Below are 14,452 nucleotides of genomic sequence, written 5' to 3' on the forward strand. Positions count from 1 at the left end.
CAACCTCCTAACAATCAAGGAATTCAAAACCAAGGTGTTCATGTTGCACCTCAAGTAGCTAATCCACCTCTTGCTTTAAGAGACCATTATGTGCCTAACGAGTATAATGCACCTACATGCATCCAATTGCCTCCATTTAGAGCACATCATTATGAAATTAAGCCACAAACCATTCAAATGCTTCTTAACTATCATAGACTTCCAAATGAAGAACCTTACAAGCATTTGGATGAGTTTCTTGAAGTATGTTCCACCGTAAAATATACGGACATGCCGGAAGAGGTTTTAAGACTCAAACTTTTTCCATTCACCTTAAAAGACAAGGCAAAGTATTGGTTTAACAATCTTAGGCCTTTTTCAAAGCTATGAGGACCACAATTCGAGAATTTTCACATGGGGATGGAGAAATGTTTCATGAGGCATGGGAACGCTTCAATGAATTACTTAGGAAGTGTCCATATCATGACATGCCCAAATGGCAATTAGTTTAATACTTCTTTGAGAGTTTATCGGACAACTATAAGGGTATGGTTGATGCTTCCATCGGTGGCTCATACATTGATAGGCATGAGGATGACGTGTGGCGTCTCTATGAAAGCATGAGTGACAATTATTTGCATAGAACATTATCATCCAAGAATGGTAGAAATTCACAAGGTAGGAAGAGTGTTAGCTTATATCAAGTTGAACATTCAAATGAAATAGCCACCGAAATGAAGTCTTTGTCTCAAAGGTTTGATCAATTTTTGATTAACCAAAACTCGGCGAACCAAGTATCTTCCTTCCCTAACCATTTTCATCGTGCATCAAATGAAACATGTATGACTTGTTCTAGTGTTCTTCATTCTACTTCTCATTGTCCTCACGGACAAGTGAAAAGTGAACCTAATGAATAAGTCAATGTGGCTTTTGTGAACCAAGGGAACAATCCTTATGGTACTCATTATAATCTAAGTTGGAGGAATCATCCGAATTTCTCTTGGAAAAACCAAGGAGAGGGTTCAAACCCTTCCCAAGGCAGTTTTCAAAGGAAGTACATTCCACCTCCATTTCAAAACCAAGGATCCCAAGGTTATATACCCTATCAATCACAAGGCAATCAATTTGCTAATTCTCATTTTCCCAACCAATCCTATTCCCAAGGTAATACTAGAAGTCCCGCCTTTGAAGAGAAAGTTTTGAATGCTTTGGGCACTTTAAAGGCTAACACTCAATTGCTTGATTCTCACTCTCAATCTATTGCAAAGCTAAAAACCTAAGTAGGGCAAATAGCAAGCACTCTCAATGCAAGAGAGAAGGGAAAGATGCATATAAATGCCCCACCTAAGCAATAATGTGTTGTGGAAACGCATTCCTCATCGGAAGGCCACGCCATTGAACATGTTAATACGGTGACTACCTTGCGGAGTGGTAGGATTGTAAATAATCAAGTTGGAATGTCTAATGAAGAGAGTGAACCGGTGCAACCTCAAGTTGTCACCCGTCCCGTTTCACATCTCATTCCTCCTTCATTGCATATACATGACCTTGTAAATGAGAAAGTCTTAAAAGATGTGTTTAAAAAAGAAGTTTTGAAAAAGGATGTTGAAAAGGTTTTATTGAAAAATGATTTGAAAACTTCTTGTGTTGAAGAGAGTTCAAAAGAAAATTTTAAAAAAGTGTTTGAACCAAAGGTTCCATTTCCGGATTCCTTAAGAGGATCCATTTCAAAAGACAAGCAAAAGGCAAAAACCAATGAAATCATGGAAACGTTTAGGCAAGTGAAAGTTAATCTTCCACTATTAGATGCAATCAAGCAAATTCCGGCTTATGCCAAATTCTTGAAAGACTTGTGCACCCAAAAGCGGAAGAACAAGAGCCAAGCACCAAGAAAAGTGGTTTTGACCAAGCAAGTAAGCTCAATTTTGCAACATAACACTCTTCTAAAGTTTAAGGACCCCAATTCACCCACTACATCATGCATTATTGGTGATCATATCATTAATCAGGCACTTCTTGACTTAGGAGCAAGTGTTAATCTTCTTCCATACTCGGTTTACGTCAAATTGGGCTTAGGTGAATTGAAATCGACGTCGGTAGTTTTGCAACTTGTAATACCCCTAATTTTAAAAGGATAGTCTTGGCATTTATTTATTATTTTTATTGTATTTTTGCATGATTATTTGGTTTAATTCTTTTATTTAATTGTTTACCTGTGTGACGTGTATTTAATTGGTATCAATTTCTTTGTTTCAATTGCATTTTATTTATTTAATTGATTATTCGTGTATTTAATTGATATCTAATTATTTGTTTAAATTGCATTCTATTTATTTAATTGATTATTAAAGGTTTTAATTTAGGAAGTAATTTAGGAAGTATTTTAATTAACGATTTTTTAAAATTGAGGGTTTAGATTTCTTTAGCCGACACAGGATTTAATTAAGTTCTATGGGCCGGTTAGGATTTAGTTAGGGCTCTAATTAATGTAGGGTTTTGGTATAACTCTATAAATATATGGGTATACGTCTGCCGAGGGTTTCTAAAACCCTATTCACCATATTCCCGTATACAGTAAAGAGAGAAGTTGAGAGAACAGAGCGTCGTAACGGTCTGTCAAGGAGAATAACAGAGAGGACCAAGGGAGGTGTTTGGTGGATTAGATCAGAACCAGAGGAGGCTAGAAGGTAGTCAGTGGTTGCCGGAAAGCTTAGAACAACGGCGTCAAGGTTCTGTTTATAAAACTGTACAGGCAAGTTCTTCTCTTTCTCCTTCCCTTTGGCTTGTGTTCTGTGCACCTAGACAGTCTCTAGGAGATTAATTGGCCTTAAACTGAACCATGCATGTTTGATATATGATTTGCTTGATCGTTTTATCTGTGCAAAATTTATTTACAAAATAATTATAGCGCGTATGTTTTCTTGACTCTATTTTGGCATAACGTCCCACTGTTCTAATTTTTATTTTGAATCTTACTGAAATCAATCAAGGTCTGACTGGATACTAGACGTAAATTAAGACTTCAAATTTAAATTGGAGAAAGAACAGAGGGGTTGGGATAAAACTGATCTTGCAATTTAGTTTCAGTGCTGTTCTTCAACAACGCTAGTTTAAATGGCCTGATTAAACTCTGTAATTGCTTTCAAAACTATTGTAAACAATCTTGGGGAATGCTTCTAGACTAAATTACGAGTCCTAAGATTAGTTCAGAGACTAACAGAGGGTTAGGAATAAGCCGGAGAAGGAGCACAAGAGCTGAAACGACGCACCGGGGACGAAGGCTCTCAGAGGAAGTGAGAGCCGGCTCCATGGAAGTGGGAGCCGGCTCCCACAACAAAGTGGAGCCAGCTCTAGGGAGTCCTAGAGCCGACTCTAGGCTAGAAAAGAGCCTGCTCCAAATTCTGGAGCAGGCTCCCTTGGTATTTTTGATTTATTTTACGATTTTTTTTAATTTTCTACATACTATGTTCACTGTTGGAGCATGGAGACTGTTTGAATGAATTTGGAACTTTACAGAGGGATCAAGGATTGAATTTTGAGTGTTATTAAGACCCTAAATTGAGTAAAGTTTAATTCTAAGTTGTCGGGACAAACAGTGTAAAAATCAAGGCACTTAACAAATGGAAGTTGAATAAATTGTTGAATTAAAATTCAGCAATTTAATGGAACATAATGTGTTTATAAACCTTGTTTTAGAATGCATTCAAGTGCATGATAAGGTCATTTAATTATTAATTTTGATCTATGCATGCTTAGGAGGCTAGTTGCGGAATTATTAAATTGTTTACTGCAACTATATGGCTAATGCTTGGATTTAAACTGCTGAAATATTTAAACAATCTTCTGAATTGTTTTAGCAATTTATTGGTTAATAATATGATTATTTAACCTATTCACATGCATGATGGTGTCCCTGACATATTAAATTTGGTCTATGCATGCTCTGGATGTTAGTTGTTGATTTGTTAAAATCGTCTCCTGCAACTATATGGTTAAATGCTTGGATTTAAATTACTGAAGCTTTAAATAGTTTTCTGCAATTGTTTGGATGGTAGTTTTTGGTCTGTAAATTATTGAACTGTTATATATGTTGTAATTTACATGGATATGGAGGATGGTATGTACCGGTATGGGACGGTGACATACTAGGGACGGTTTAGCTCAAAACGCATAAACCTAACCTAATGGATTAATGGAATGGATTGAAAGATATCGAATCCTAATCGTGGCTAAGTCAGATCAGCTGTAACCAAGTTGGATGACTTCCTGGATTAACGGATGGTAGTTAAGTCATATCAACTGAATAAGTGGAGTGACTAACTAGTTGGTTTATTGTAGGTCAGTTTAATAAATAGTTGAACTGCTTACCCTGGATTTGGACGGACTTTATCTATATGGTTATGGTACCACGAGTTGAGCTTGAGTCTCAGACTCGTTGGTTAGGGTGCGTATATGCAGTGGATGCGTAGCTGGTTATAATAGGTTGAGGTGTACCCTGTTAGGTCTAGGTACTCATGCCCACCTATGGGTGCGTATTCGCATGTTGCCTTCTATTCAGGTTGAGACCCCTATTATAGACTAGTGAATGTCCCTTAGTGTGGATATATTTATATGTATGGACTAGATAGATATTGTGAGGTGTCTACGGTGTATCTGCGTATCGGGTCACTGTATGGATTGCAGTTCGATTAGAACTTGCTCGTGGGTCTGACCCACTCCTTTATTATTCTTTTCAGGTACAGGACGGTTCCAGCCTTAGAGCTTGATCGTGCTTGTCGAGGACAGTCTCACCTTCATCTGATACGTAGGACTTCTCTCGATATTTCTAGCATTATCTATTTTCAGTTTCAGTTGAACTTTTGGTTAGGGGTCCATCAGTGGATTCCCAAGTTGTAACCTTGAAGTTTTGGAGGATTGGATTTTCAATTTTCAGTTATACATGGAGGATTTTATAATTAATGTTACTTTCAGTTTTATTCCATCACTTTTGTTTCATTTTGTCATCTGTGTTCACTTTAAAATACTTTAATTGTTTGATATTCCCTCGGGTTTGGGCCTGGGCCTGATTAACCCGTGTCTCGGATCCGAGTGGTATCACAGTTGGTATCAAAGCACTCCAGGTTCAAGTGTCTCTAGGACGTTTCATATTAAGACTTCCGCGTAGCATTTTTTTTTATAGAGCTTATGTTTAGGATTCGTTGAATTCTTTTACGGTTCGTTTAAACTCGTACTGATGTCTGTCATTCTATGTTAACAGCATGGTTAACACTGGAAGAGGACAGAACATGAACAGTCGACAGAGGAGAGCGGCACGTCGACAGCAGGAACGTCTACAACGTCGACAAATGGAAGAAGAGCAGCAAATGCCAGGGTTTCAGGAGGAGCAGGAGGAAGTTCAACAGACTCAGGGTGGGGACAGAGATTCAGAGATTCCTCCACACCTCAATGACCTTGTTGCTCGGGCTATAGAGGCTGGGGTAACAGCTGCACTCCGGAACCAGCCACAGGTTCAGCAGGCACCTGTACCAGCACCAGTGGTTCAGACGAATTCTTGGGGAAAGGCAAGGAGCTCTTTCACAAAGGGGAGTCCACCTGTGTTCTCAGGCTCCACCGATGCGAGAGCAGCTCACCAGTGGAAACAAGACATTGAGCGTCATCTTCGTTTGGTTCAGTGCACGGAGGTTCAAAAGCAGATGCTTGCTACTTTCAAGCTAGTTGGGGATGCCCTACAGTGGTGGGAGTCAGTTACCACCCCAGAGGAGAGGATGACATTGTCTTATGATGAGTTCAGTGTTCGCTTTGACGAGAAATATTTTCCCTATGCAGTCAGGGCAGCTATGAAGACCGAGTTTCTAAGTCTGCAGCAGGGAAACATGACAGTGGCGGAGTATGAGTAGCAGTTCACACGCTTGTCTCTCTTTGCACCGGAGAAGGTGGATACAGAGGAGAAGAAGCGTAACAGTTTCGTCAAGGGACTGATGTGGTCTATCAAGAGAGCTATTACAGGTAGTCCAGCCTATACTACCTATGCTCAGGTGGTAGACGCCGCTCTACAACAGTATCAGTTGACTGTGGACATCAAACAGGCTCGTGGTGAGAAGCGGGGTGATAAAGACTCTGCTAATCAGTCAGCTGAAAAGGGGAATGGCAATGGTCACCGGCAGAATGACAAAGGCAAGTTCCAAGGGCAACAGCCTTGGAAGAAGCACAAGGGTGGTTCAGATGCTCATCGGAATGGGGCACCTATTCAGAGGCAACAGAATGGAGGACCATAGGCAGGACAGGGTCAGCCACAGGCTAACCGACAGAGGAGGCCATTTGGTACTTTCCAGGGTAGTTGTTACACTTGTGGAGAGTATGGTCATACCACCAGGCAGTGTCCTAAAGCAGGATAGGGACAGGGACAGTATGTGCAGCAGGGACAGAGGGCGCCAGTGCCTCTACCAGCTCCACAGGTTCCACGGATTCAGGGATAGACACATCTGGCTTTACCGGCACCGCCGCAGACTCAGGGACAGGCACCACAACAGTTGCACTATGGCAGGGTGTATAACCCCAAGCCACAGGATGTTCAGGCACCTCAGACTATTGAGGGTAAGTTTCTTATTCATGGTTTACATGGACGTGTTTTATTTGATACGGGTGCTACACACTCATTTGTAGCTAGGACTTTTGTTGCTTTATCTGGGATGAGGACGAGGGTATGCACTAGACCTCAGGGTATTTCTACACCATTGGGTGATACAGCTATTATACATGAGAGTGATGGGTCTGTGACACTAGATATTGGTAGACTCAGGTTTCTAGCCAATCTACTGGTCCTGGACATGCACACTTATGATGTGATACTTGGGATAGATTGGTTGTCTCACTACCATGCCCAAGTTGATTGTGTTGATAGATCTATTATTTTTACCATACCTGGTCAGGATATGTATGTAGTAGCTCTGCCACATTCTAAAGGAGGCGGTAGCACCTATTTGTTCCATGTGAAGGAGGAAAAGAATGAGGGGATTACTGTATCATTGGATAACATACCAATTGTACAGGATTTCCCGGATGTATTTCAGGAGATTCCAGGGTTGCCATCTAGTCGCGAGATTGATTTTGTGATAGACTTAGCTCCAGGCACTGCGCCTATTGCTAGGGCACCCTATAGGATGGCACCGGTAGAGATGAGAGAGCTGAGGGATCAGATTCAGCAGTTACTCAGCCAGGGTTTTATTCGTAGGAGTACATCACCTTGGGGAGCACCGGTTCTGTTTGTGAAGAAGAAGGATGGTTCGCTTCGTCTGAGTATAGATTACAGGGAGTTGAACAAGGTTACGATTCGTAACAAGTATCCTTTGCCCAGGATTAATGACTTGTTTGATCAGTTAAGGGGAGCCACATACTTCTCCAAGATTGATCTGCGTTCTGGGTATCATCAGCTGAGGGTTAGGGAGCAGGATGTTCCTAAGACAGCGTTTCTCACGAGATATGGTTCTTATGAGTTTCGTGTTATGCCGTTTGGGACGACTAATGCACCTGCAGTGTTCATGGACTTAATGAATAGAGTCTTCCGGGCTTATTTGGATCAGTTTGTTATTGTCTTTATTGATGACATCTTGATCTATTCTTGGTCGGAGGACGATCATGCTAGACATCTTTGCATAGTCTTGCAGACGCTTCGTGAACACCAGTTATATGCCAAGTTCGAGAAGTGTGAATTTTGGCAGCGGGAGGTGAAATTTCTGGGTCACGTGGTGTCAGAAAAGGGGATAGCAGTGGATCCGGCCAAGGTTTCAGCGATGGTTGAGTGGGGACAGCCTACATCACCTACTGAGATTCGGAGTTTTCTCAGTCTGGCCGGATATTACAGGAGATTCATCCAGGGATTCTCCAAGATAGCAGGACCACTCACTCATCTGACCAAGAAGGGTGTACAGTTCGTGTGGGATGAACACTGTCAGCGAGCTTTTGATGAGCTGAAAAGGAAACTGACTTCTGCACCGGTTCTGGCTACTCCGCAGAGCGGGATAGAGTATCTTGTTTACACGGATGCTTCATTACAGGGTCTTGGATGTGTATTGATGCAGGAGGAGCAACCGATTTCTTATGGATCTTGAAAACTTAAGCCTCATGAGCTTAATTATCCAACACATGATTTGGAGTTGGCAGCAGTGGTTTTTGCCTTACGTATTTGGAGGCATTATCTGTTGGGTGAGTCCTTCAGATTATTCAGTGATCACAAGAGTCTGCAGTACTTGTTCACTCAGCGGGAGCTGAATATGAGACAGCGCAGGTGGTTGGAGTTTGTAAAAGACTATCATTTTTCTATACAGTACCATCCGGGGAAAGCGAATGTGGTGGCGGATGCACTCAGTCGCCGACCTATTGGTAGTCTTTCTGCTCTATTCGCTATTGAGTGGAATGCTATGAAGAATGTAGATGAGTTGTCAGACGCTTTTATAGCTTGCATGGTGGTTACACCTTCCATCATTCGCAAGGTTTTACAAGCACAACTCACCGATCAGCAGTGTGTCGACAAGGTCGTAAAGATAGCTTCCGGAGAGGTTCCATTCTACTATGTTGGGACTGATGGTGGTTTAAGGTACAAGGGACGGTTAGTGGTACCTTCTGCTGATAATTTGAGGAAGGATGTGATGACTGAGACTCACCACTCTGAGTTCTCTGTTCATCCAGGAGGCGATAAGATGTATCAGGATATGAAACGGCAGTTTTGGTGGGCAGGTATGAAGAAGGACATTGCTCTTTTTGTTTCTCAGTGCAGTACTTGTCAGATGGTTAAGATTGATCATCAGAGGCCGCCAGGAGCTCTACAGTCACTACCAATTCCGGAGTGGAAATGGGAGAGTATATCTATGGATTTTGTAGAAGGGTTGCCAAATTTTTTCAAGGGGCATAATTCCATATGGGTCATTGTGGATAGGTTGACCAAGTCAGCTCATTTCTTGCCTATTTGCACTGACTACACTTCGGAGCAGTTGGCGAGGCTTTACATTTCAGAGATTGTGAAGCTACATGGCATTCCATTGTCTATTATATCGGACAGGGATTCAAGCTTTGTATCTGGATTTTGGAAGATTTTTCAGCAGGCTTTAGGTACGGAGTTACACCTTAGTACTGCTTATCATCCTCAGACTGACGGACAGACTGAGAGGGTGAATCAGATTATGGAAGATATGCTTCGGTCGTGTGTCCTGGATTTCAAGGGCCACTGGGAGGAATATTTGCCACTTGTGGAGTTTGCTTATAACAATAGTTTCCAGAAGACTATTGGAATGGCACCTTTTGAGGCGTTATACGGTCGGCCGTGTCGATCACCTGTTTGTTGGAGGGAGGTTGGAGAGAATCGATTCTTAGGTCCTGAGTTCATCAAGGATACCTCTGAAAAGATTGCTCTTATTCGAGATCGCATGCGTACTGCCCAAAGTAGGCAGAAGAGCTATGCTGATCGTCGCACTCGTGCTTTGGAGTTTCGGGTTGGGGATCAGGTTCTTCTCAAAGTATCTCCTATAAAGGGTGTTATGCGCTTTGGGAAGAAAGGGAAGTTGTCTCCGCGGTTTGTCGGTCCTTTCATGATTACGGATCGAGTGGGAGCTGTGGCTTATCGGTTGGCACTTCCAGATAACTTGGATCGCGTTCACAATGTATTCCATGTGTCCATGTTGCGGAAATTTCTGCGAGATGAGGATCGGTATCAAAATATCGATGTGGGGGAGATTGAGTTACAGCCGGATGCAACTTATTTGGAGCCACCATGTCGTATTGTTGACCGTCGGGATCAAATCATTCGCAATAAGGTTATCCCTTTGGTTCGTGTGCAGTGGAGCCATCACAATGAGGCCGAGTCCACTTGGGAACGGGAGGATGTCATTCGCTCGCAGTTTCCTGAAATATTGGAAGAAGGTAAGGGCGAATTCCGAGGATGGAATTCCTTTTGTTAGGGGGGAAGCATGTAATACCCCTAATTTTAAAAGGATAGTCTCGGCATTTATTTATTATTTTTATTGTATTTTTGCATGATTATTTGGTTTAATTCTTTTATTTAATTGTTTACCTGTGTGACGTGTATTTAATTGGTATCTATTTCTTTGTTTCAATTGCATTCTATTTATTTAATTGATTATTCGTGTATTAAATTGATATCTAATTATTTGTTTAAATTGCATTCTATTTATTTAATTGATTATTAAAGGTTTTAATTTAGGAAGTAATTTAGGAAGTATTTTAATTAACAATTTTTCAAAATTGAGGGTTTAGTTTTCTTTAGCCGACACAGGATTTAATTAAGTTCTATGGGCCGGTTAGGATTTAGTTAGGGCTCTAATTAATGTAGGGTTTTGGTATAACTCTATAAATATATGGGTATACGTCTGCCGAGGGTTTCTAAAACCCTATTCACCATATTCCCGTATACAGTAAAGAGAGAAGTTGAGAGAACAGAGCGTCGTAACGGTCTGTCAAGGAGAATAACAGAGAGGACCAAGGGAGGTGTTTGGTGGATTAGATCAGAACCAGAGGAGGCTAGAAGGTAGTCAATGGTTGCCGGAAAGCTTAAAACAACGGCGTCAAGGTTCTGTTTATAAAACTGTACAGGCAAGTTCTTCTCTTTCTCCTTCCCTTTGGCTTGTGTTCTGTGCACCTAGACAGTCTCTAGGAGATTAATTGGCCTTAAACTGAACCACGCATGTTTGATATATGATTTGCTTGATCGTTTTATCTGTGCAAAATTTATTTACAAAATAATTATAGCGCGTATGTTTTCTTGACTCTATTTTGGCATAACGTCCCACTGTTCTAATTTTTATTTTGAATCTTACTGAAATCAATCAAGGTCTGACTGGATACTAGACGTAAATTAAGACTTTAAATTTAAATTGGAGAAAGAACAGAGGGGTTGGGATAAAACTGATCTAGCAATTTAGTTTCAATGCCGTTCTTCAACAACGCTAGTTTAAATGGCCTGATTAAACTCTGTAATTGCTTTCAAAACTATTGTAAACAATCTTGGGGAATGCTTCTAGACTAAATTACGAGTCCTAAGATTAGTTCAGAGACTAACAGAGGGTTAGGAATAAGCCGGAGAAGGAGCACAAGAGCTGAAACGACGCACCGGGGACGAAGGCTCTCAGAGGAAGTGAGAGCCGGCTCCATGGAAGTGGAAGCCGGCTCCCACAACAAAGTGGAGCAGGCTCTAGGGATTCCTAGAGCCGGCTCTAGGCTAGAAAAGAGCCTGCTCCAAATTCTGGAGCAGGCTCCCTTGGTATTTTTGATTTATTTTACGATTTTTTTTAATTTTCTACATACTATGTTCACTGTTGGAGCATGGAGACTGTTTGAATGAATTTGGAACTTTACAGAGGGATCAAGGATTGAATTTTGAGTGTTATTAAGACCCTAGATTGAGTAAAGTTTAATTCTAAGTTGTCGGGACAAACAGTGTAAAAATCAAGGCACTTAACAAATGGAAGGTGAATAAATTGTTGAATTAAAATTCAGCAATTTGATGGAACATAATGTGTTTATAAACCTTGTTTTAGAATGCATTCAAGTGCATGATAAGGTCATTTAATTATTAATTTTGATCTATGCATGCTTAGGAGGCTAGTTGCGGAATTATTAAATTGTTTACTGCAACTATATGGCTAATGCTTGGATTTAAACTGCTGAAATATTTAAACAATCTTCTGAATTGTTTTAGCAATTTATTGGTTAATAATATGATTATTTAACCTATTCACATGCATGATGGAGTCCCTGACATATTAAATTTGGTCTATGCATGCTCTGGATGTTAGTTGTTGATTTGTTAAAATCGTCTCCTGTAACTATATGGTTAAATGCTTGGATTTAAATTACTGAAGCTTTAAATAGTTTTCTGCAATTGTTTGGATGGTAGTTTTTGGTCTGTAAATTATTGAACTGTTATATATGTTGTAATTTACATGGATATGGAGGATGGTATGTACCGGTATGGGACGGTGACATACTAGGGACGGTTTAGCTCAAAACGCATAAACCTAACCTAATGGATTAATGGAATGGATTGAAAGATATCGAATCCTAATCGTGGCTAAGTCAGATCAGCTGTAACCAAGTTGGATGACTTCCTGGATTAACGGATGGTAGTTAAGTCATATCAACTGAATAAGTGGAGTGACTAACTAGTTGGTTTATTGTAGGTCAGTTTAATAAATAGTTGAACTGCTTACCCTGGATTTGGACGGACTTTATCTATATGGTTATGGTACCACGAGTTGAGCTTGAGTCTCAGACTCGTTGGTTAGGGTGCGTATATGCAGTGGATGCGTAGCTGGTTATAATAGGTTGAGGTGTACCCTGTTAGGTCTAGGTACTCATGCCCACCTTTGGGTGCGTATTCGCATGTTGCCTTCTATTCAAGTTGAGACCCCTATTATATACTAGTGAATGTCCCTTAGTGTGGATATATTTATATGTATGGACTAGATAGATATTGTGAGGTGTCTACGGTGTATCTGCGTATCGGGTCACTGTATGGATTGCAGTTAGATTAGAACTTGCTCGTGGGTCTGACCCACTCCTTTATTATTCTTTTTAGGTACAGGACGGTTCCAGCCTTAGAGCTTGATCGTGCTTGTCGAGGACAGTCTCACCTTCATCTGATACGTAGGACTTCTCTCGATATTTCTAGCATTATCTATTTTCAGTTTCAGTTGAACTTTTGGTTAGGGGTCCATCAGTGGATTCCCAAGTTGTAACCTTGAAGTTTTGGAGGATTGGATTTTCAATTTTCAGTTATACATGGAGGATTTTATAATTAATGTTACTTTCAGTTTTATTCCATTACTTTTGTTTCATTTTGTCATCTGTGTTCGCTTTAAAATACTTTAATTGTTTGATATTCCCTCGGGTCGGGTTTGAGCCTGGGCCTGATCAACCCATGTGTCGGATCCGAGGGGTATCACACAACTTGCCGACCGATCCATTAAGAAGCCTAGGGTTATAATTGAGGATGTTTTGATAAGGATTGACAAATTCTTCTTCCCGGTTGATTTCGTTATCATAGACACCGAACCGGTTCCCAATCCTAAGAGCCAAATTCCCGTTATCCTTGGCCATCTTTTCTTGGCAACCGCTAATGCCAACATCGATTGTAGGACGGGGATAATGAAGATTTCATTTGGCCACATGAAGGTGAAGTTGAATATCTTTAATCCAACACCCAATTCATTTGATAAATATGAAGGAGAAGTTAATGTTGTAGATGAATGCCATGATTTTCAATGCCAAGGAAATGAGCTTTTGTGTAAAACCAAAACTTCCAAAGGATCATCTTCAACCTTGCATTCTAAAAGTCTTGTTTCAAACTCTTACTTTGAAAGGGCATGGAAGCCCAAAGGTTGTAATTGCATAGACAAGGGACCAAAGACTTCCTTTGACCTTAATCCAACAAATTCTTCAAAGAACCATTTGTTGGGTGGAGTTCAAAGCATCTATCACCCCAACAAGGAGGGGATGCATTATAAGATCTTTGATCCAGGCTAAAAGAGCCTAATGTCTTGCTAGAGACATTAAAGACTAGCAAAAGCATTCGTAGGATGTCAAAACCCTATTCCTCCCCCATTTCTATCTTTCATTTCATTTCTTGCGAAGTCTAGATACTTGTTTTTGGTTCATATGCATTGAAAGGAACTTTAGTGAGGATTGTATAAGCTTTCATGTCATTATTGAGCATTCTGCAAAGTTCGATTGATCTCAAACTTGAGTTCGATCGATCGAACTCTTTTCTGCATCCAACACTTACAAAAATTTTCGACCTGCAGAAACTTGTATCCAAATCACCTCTCTGTCCCATCGTTCGAACCAACTCCAAGATCGATCAAGAGACCTTCGATCGATCCAACTTCCAAGTTCGATCGATCTCATGACTCAACACTTAGGAAAATTTTGAGCCTGCATCAACCTGCATATTTCAGCTCTCTGTCTGATCGTTCGAAACATTCTAAGATTGATCTGAAAGTTCTTCGATCGATCCAACTTCCCAGTTCGATCGATCTCATGTTCCAACACTTAGCCAAATTTTTGAAACAAAAACCTGCATATTTTTGCTCTCTATCTGATCGATCGAAAGCTTGTTTCGATCGATCACATATCTTCGTTTCATTATTTTAACTTTAATTTGACTTTTCAACTTTTCAAAAATCCAAAAATATTTTCATTTTTATTTTATTCTATTTTCACTCTCATTTTATTTTGTTTTAATTTTCAACAAGTTTTCAAAAATTCAAAAATATTTTAATTTATTTAGTTTTTAATTAATTAAATTTAAAATATATATATATATATATATATATATATTCAAATCAAATCAAAAATATTTTGTTTTACTTTATTTTCCAATATTTAATTTTTAATTTTATTTTTGCAAATTTCAAAATAACCAAAAATCCAAAAATACTTTGAAAGGAGTTCATCAAAGTTCGAT

At 40.0% G+C, this 14,452-nt stretch overlaps 1 pseudogene; it reads right to left on the reverse strand.

Moving 5' to 3' along the window:
* Positions 1-368: 368 nt before the first annotated feature.
* On the reverse strand, positions 369-469 carry LOC132287529 (small nucleolar RNA R71; annotated as a pseudogene).
* Positions 470-14,452: the final 13,983 nt, after the last annotated feature.

This window comes from Cornus florida, unplaced genomic scaffold, assembly GCF_030987335.1.
Source record: "Cornus florida cultivar Cherokee Brave unplaced genomic scaffold, ASM3098733v1 CherokeeBrave_3.0.0_Hap2_Chr11, whole genome shotgun sequence".
Classification (NCBI taxonomy): Eukaryota; Viridiplantae; Streptophyta; class Magnoliopsida; order Cornales; family Cornaceae; genus Cornus; species Cornus florida.